Source organism: Lactuca serriola, chromosome 9 (assembly GCF_051521515.1).
Source record: "Lactuca serriola cultivar US96UC23 chromosome 9, Lser_US96UC23_V15, whole genome shotgun sequence".
Taxonomy (NCBI): Eukaryota; Viridiplantae; Streptophyta; class Magnoliopsida; order Asterales; family Asteraceae; genus Lactuca; species Lactuca serriola.
This window is the reverse complement of record NC_136416.1, coordinates 117,918,726-117,925,576: the sequence shown is the minus strand read 5'-3', so window position 1 is coordinate 117,925,576 and position 6,851 is coordinate 117,918,726. Positions and strand designations below refer to the sequence as shown.

General features: G+C 35.2%; 1 non-coding gene across 1 annotated transcript; it reads right to left on the bottom strand.

The window, feature by feature from the left end:
* Positions 1 to 937: 937 nt before the first annotated feature.
* On the bottom strand, positions 938 to 1,044 carry LOC145077557 (small nucleolar RNA R71). Its single transcript, XR_013693298.1, has one exon. It is a non-coding gene; the product is annotated as a small nucleolar RNA R71 (small nucleolar RNA).
* Positions 1,045 to 6,851: the final 5,807 nt, after the last annotated feature.

The following is a 6,851-nucleotide window of genomic DNA, read 5'->3' as shown; positions in this document are numbered from 1 at the left end:
ACTATTTGTGCTATTCTATTTTCTGCAAGGTACACTGCCTTAGCAAGTAATAATTAGTTACATTAGTAGGTGAAACTAGTGCATAATTATTTATGCATCAAGTTTTTGGTGTCGTTGCTGGGGAACAGTCCATTTTTAGTTAATTTGAATCTTCTATTTTATTAGGAATTTTTCTGTCTATTTTCTTTTAAATTTTCATTTAGTTTTTTCTTCTTTTTGACTTACCATGTTGTGGTCATTAACACCACGTCGTGGTGTCATAACAATTTAAGTTTTCTATTTTGTTTTGTTGTTTTTATTCGTTTCATTTGTTTTTGTTTCAATGATTTATGACCCGAGGATCAAAAACAGCAATCATACCACTGTTTGATGATTTTGAGTTAGAGTTCCATAAGAAGAAGACAACAAAACTCGGAGAATCAAGCAAAAGAACTCTAGAAAGTGAATTCAAATGTTTTAAGAAAACTCCAAACAAAAAGGAGTTATGTTACGAGCCAGAAATCAAACCCGAATTAGACAAAGTAAGTGAACCCAAAAGCGAGCCAAAATCCAAAATTATGGACATTGCTAACATGATGATGGAGTCATACAAGAGAAGGAAGCATGGAGACACAAGACCAGGACTTGTGCAACTCACAATTCTCAACACAACCAACTCTGAACTAAAAGGACCCATACTTGCTCAACTGAAAGACATACCATTCTATGGAAAAGACCACAAGGATGCCTACAAGCACATTGATGAGGTCAATGATATCGTTGACTACATCAACATACCAAACATACCACATGCGACAATTTTGCTAATAATCCTCCCCGTTACTCTTAAGGGTGCAAAAAAAGATTGGCTGGAGGCACTTCCACCGGTCACAATAACAACATGGGTACAAACGCGTGAGGTGTTCATACAACAGTTTTCCCACCATCAAAAGTTTCCAAGTTGAAGAAGGGTATTGCAAATTTTGAGCAACAAGCAGGAGAGTCATTGTATGAGGCATGAGAGCGTTATAAGGGATTGCTTAGAAATTGTCCTCAAAATTATGCAAATGTGCGATAAGAAGTATCGACCTTCTATGATGGGGTAAACGTCACTACTAGGCAACTCCTTGATTCTCAAGGGCCACTCACAAAGAAAGAACCGACCATGATCTAGGAGCTAATCGAGGAATTTTTCAAACATTCAAGAGAATATCATAACCCTCGACAAGATGTGACTAGGGGAATCGTGAATTCTGCTTTGGATAACATAGCAGAGGTCTTAGAAATGTTGCATAACATGGATAAGAGGATGACTAAAATGGATCAAACAGTCCATGTTATATGAGTGGGGTGTAAAAACTATAACGGGTCGCATTTAACCAAAGACTGTGATGTTGATGAAAATGGAAACCGAAAGGACAAAGCTTGCTATTCGAGTGGTGATCTTTATGATGAAGATTGGAGAAGGCCGAAAATGAAATGGTTACCTTATGATGAGTACAAGAAAGAGAAGGAAGAAAAGTATGAAAAAAATGGAAGAAGCTTTTACCCAAAAAAGGAACCGACTCCCGAAATGAAACCCGATTTCGAGACAATCCAAGTCTTTTAGTTGGTTTTAATATTCTCCAATTTGCCATTAAATCTACAAAAAAATCAAAATTCAAAGAGAGCGAAAATAGATCTAAATTTATTTAAAACTTGAAGAACAGAGTGAGATTCATGAATAAAATTCGTCATATACAAGATTTGGCTTTGACACCAATTGTGAAGTCCAAAAATAAAATGATGAGTGCGAAATTAGAATAAGAATCATGAATCAATCACAAAAAATTTGCAAGTAATCTGGTCAAAGCTCTTGTATATTATTGATTAAGAAAAAGGATCATACAAAGAGACTTTGGTTTTCTCAACCTAACTGATATTGATACAAAAAGGGAACTTTTGTGGGAAGCTTACCTAACAAGCTAAGCTAAAGACTATTTATAGTGGAATAAGTAAAACATGTGCCAAATAACTAAATCCATTACAAAGACTAAAAGTTTTCAATAATCAACATGAAATGCCAAATCAGTTTCTATATCTTCAAAACTCAGCAGTGGTATATTGGCGAACTCACTAAGCTTTGTGCATACAATTTAATGCTAGATGTTCTTCAAGTTTTTCAACTGGGAAATGAAAGGGTTTGTTGTGAATGTACACCCACTCCGAAGTTATGATACTCTTTTGATTCTTTTGTGGGGGGGTTTCTTTTATGTTTTTACTGTGATTTGACCTTATGATTTATGATTTTGAAACAAATGGATGTTATGTCATTTATACGAAGGATGGATTTTGGGTGTGTAATTTTATTTTAAAAGGAAAAATTGATTTGACAAATTTAGGAGGCTACTATTGGTATTAGAGATAGGTTTTAGGTATTTGGGATAATACAAGCATGTGTCTAAACTCAAACTGAGGTATGAAATATTTTTATAAATGATTTTGAAAAGAGAACCTTTCTACAAATATAACTCAAAATTAGTTAAGTAAGGAACTTGAACTAGATCTCATTGCATCTTCATGTTTAAATATTGTTTTGAGATTGGGAACATTGTTCTCCAAACAAAGTTAAGTTTTTAAAACAAGGAAATATATGATGCGTACAGTCAGTCGGTGCTCAATAAATGAAAGTGATTCCTAATATACCTTATTTGATTTATGATATATTTATGTAGTTGATAGATATGTATGCTAGTATGTACGCTAAGGATATGCTCAGGAATTGCATGCTAGAATCACCTAATTAGTAGGGATGACTTGTTGCCTTAGATATAACTCGCTTTGTTCTTTTTGGAGTGTGTTAATACTAATAAGTTGTTAAGTGAATCCTTTAGGGTTATACGCATTTAGAATTAGATAGAATTAGAATTTTCAATTAGGCCTTATTTCATGGTCCTTGTTTGGTATATTGACTTAGGGTATCATTAATTAATTGAACGTCTACCGAATTCTAAACTATGTATACATGTGCATTCATAAGGAGACTCATCTGTATTAGGAAAAAATTCATTTGTCATCTGAGCAAGTGGGGAGAGGAAATCCTAGAGAGAGCCTATAAAGAATAGTGATATGTATGTGCATGGACACATACATGTATGATAGAATTTTAGTAGGGTGTACGAGGCAACTTGGGAACCTTCTGGAAATTCTTGGGATAAGTACAAATAGGTGTGGAAGGTAGTATGGGCCTCTACTTCTAGAAGCACATGATACGTACTTGGATCAAGAAGGGTGACAATGGTTTCGTGGAGTTTGTAGGTGAGTAAATAGTGTGGGAAAACATTATATTTTTGTCGTAACCGGGTTCTGAGGAGTCTATAGGTGGGTGAATAGTGTGGGATAAAAATATATTTTGTTGTAACTGGGTTTTGAGGATTTTGTATATTTGTGATTAATAAGAGGTTTACATCCTTTGGTAGGGATCGTCATCTGAGGGATAAGAATGTCACTTAATTTGAGTTGTATATGTGTCATCCTACCATGTTCGTGGGAAAGAAGGATCAGATTTATAGAATACGATGGATAGAGGAGATAAAGGGTGCCTTCAATACTGGTTTCTTCCCAGAGGAAGTAAGGTTTTGTTTCGATGTGGAACTTTTATTCCTTATAATTAAGGTATGTTGGAGCATGATGTTCAATCAGTTATTGCGGCCAAGATGGAGTCTATGTCATGAGAGGAATTTAAGATCCAGTTCGGGGAACCGTATGTGTTTTGGTGGAGATCGAGCGAGTGACTTAGGAATTGGAGGTAAAGACCTAAACGAAATAGGGGGAGCAGGTGCATGTCCATGCACCGTTGGCAACAACTAAAAATTTCAAGGTTACCGATACTCGTTTATGAGACCAAGGAAGACGTAGTCATTATGGAAAGTATGGGAAAATGCATGAAGGTGTTTATTGTGCGTCTGAAGTTAGGTGTTTCAAGTGTGGACAAGATGGTCATTACTGTTGAGGCTATGATCAGGAGTTGAAGATGTATTTTATTTGCAATCAGCCTAGTTACATCAAGACAGATTATCTCCACCTTACAAGAGGGGCAATGTTGGGTTCAACATTGATATTTTGGCATTTGACTAACGGAAGATTGGGACGGAGAAGGCGCCGAGGTTTATGGATAGAGCTTATCAACTCAATATAAAGAGGCATGGGAAACACCTGATATGGTTCCATATATGTGTTCTCTGCTTTTATTATGTCATTCTTTCTTTATGCCTTACTATTTCGTATGTGGATTTAAGTCTCTACTTAACTTTGTACATGTTTTAGCTATTTTACCCTTTAGCTAGTTGTATCTGAATCACTTGATCTTAGTGAGGACATTGATGTTTCTTTATAAGCATTGTGGCCAAGGGAAGGAAGAGTAGGAGCTTCTTTAAGTTATAAGGGAGTTATGGGTTATTACTTGAAGTAATATTTGATTCCCTAGTATTCATAGTCACTTAAATGATAGTAGGTGACCGTTTGAATCCCAAGTGAAGGAGAAGTAGCTATTTAGGGCAAGAGTAACAACAACAAATCAACTTTTTTTGTTTGAGTAAGAGGACCAGGAGGTATAGTACGTGTGCGACATATATGGCCTATGTGGTTGTTACGCGAGGGGATGAGAAGAATTAAATGACCGTCGAGGGTAGACGGTGTATTTTAGGGAGCAACACGTTTCTCATAAAGCACTTTGTGTTCAGGTTATCATCAGATGAGGGTAGGAGAATAGGATGTAAAGAAGTTGAAGCATAAAATGATCCTCGACAGCTAAAAGAATTTATAGTGGATGAGAAGAGATCAAGTGGTGATTACGCGTATAGTTATGTGTATGGATGATGTGAAGTGTTGAATTGTGAAGTCCAGGATAAAGAAGACTGTGTGAAGACTTGTTGTTGTATTGTCTTTTGCTGATGCGAAGACCTAGTATAACTGATTAACTTGAACTAAAATTGTGTGTTCGGTTCACTTTGTCTGAACATGTGTGGCAAGCATGGCCTCCTATTCTCCATATTTTTTTATTGTCCAGATAATTGGAAGTACTCTTTCTTGCTATAAATAGATGATCATGTTAGGCATTCAAAAGTGTGTCTAAAATCTATCTTCTTGTAATTGTTATCTTATTCAAATACAAGTCTTCTTATCTCCAATATACTTTGTTGTTCATCACTTTACTAACTTGTGTTTTCATGCAAACCTTGTTATGATTCAAGAAGTATTTTAACTTGTGTATATTTATCGTTGTACTTTGTTTCTATGTTTCCATCCTAATTCTGCAATCTTATTAATTTTTGTCACACCCCAAAACCGAGAACGGCGGAAACGTTCTGGGGCGGAGGACGTCATGTACAGTATCACAACAATGAAAAGTAGTAAACAAGCAACAACATCATCCATTGCATTAATAATATAATTTTAATACAAGTGTTCTGTCAAATTATAATAGACACTAAAGTATAAACAAAATGAAAGATGGGTCTTGAACGAGCTCCATCTTCTCTAAACCTTGCATCGGTACCTGTCTACTGTTGACCTGATGATACAAGTTATTTTGAAAGAGAGTATCAGCTTTAAAGCTGGTGAGATCATAAGTATTAATGTGTCTTAATTTGTATGTAAGTATTTGTTTGACATGTAATGAAAGACTGGAAAATGTTTTGAAAGAGAGTTCGTGTAAGTATGAGAATGTTTGTAAAACAATTGTAAACGTTTGAAAAACCCTATGATTCCTACTATACTAAAAGGGAGTCTTCTACCAAGACCTAAATGTTCTAAATGTAGTCTTCTACTAAGACTTAGCTGTTTTATATGTTCGTTTCTTGTAAAAGTGTGTAATTTTCCCAAGTGTAACTATCATTAACAAAATATAGTTTGTACATTAATGTTTAAGTGAAGTGATCACTAAATATATGTAAACGGTAAATTAATGTAGTACTGTAGTGTTATATTATAGGAACTACTGCTGTACTAACTACCTTAAACCAGATTTATATTAAGGTATCATGCGATTAATTGTATCATACTATCAACTAAGTAACACGACAAATGTAGGTCGTAAAAAGGCATGACGTTTGGCACCCGCAGACCTGCAGGTCCGGCTGTAGCTAGCAGCAAGGTGTAGGATAGTTAATCCAGTAGACTCTGGCTACAACTCGGGCCATGACATTGAAGGCGTGCTCTGATACAGTGGATCAAAATTATGTTAACGTATTCATGTATATGTAATGTATTGTTAATCGTTCTACGTGTGCTAGTTGTAATGTGTGTTCTCTCTCTATCTAGCAGGTATAGTAATGTACTGTGAGTACTAGCTATAATTTATGTTCTCTCTATCTAGAAAGTATTGACTCATGAATGAATTGACTCATTGTATGATATCGCGTTCTAGTAATAGTTCTAGTATCTTCCTAAACTATCCATATGGTAGCTTACTAGTAATGAAACTGGTACGTACGAACATGGATGTATACCCTTGCTACCCAAGGGCATTGGATGAACTGGAAGGACCTTCATGACTATATATGTACATATGATATATAACTAATATTTAAACAACCTTCGGACGGATACCCGATGTCCCACCAGACCACATCTCAAGCGCGAAAAGGAAATAGCGTGGATAGCCTTCCTAAGTCTTTTAAACATTTCTTATATATCTATAAATATATAGGCATGCAATTGATAATATAAAAGCATAAAATAAGTTTTGTAAAACCTTTGAACATAATTATTATCTAAGAAAAGATCGACTTCATGTTAATCTATAAAATGGTTTGAAGGCATGGGTTTGATAAAACAGTTTAAGTATAAAGAAACATTTGTTTGAAACATAATTGTAAATGAGTTTGAAATGA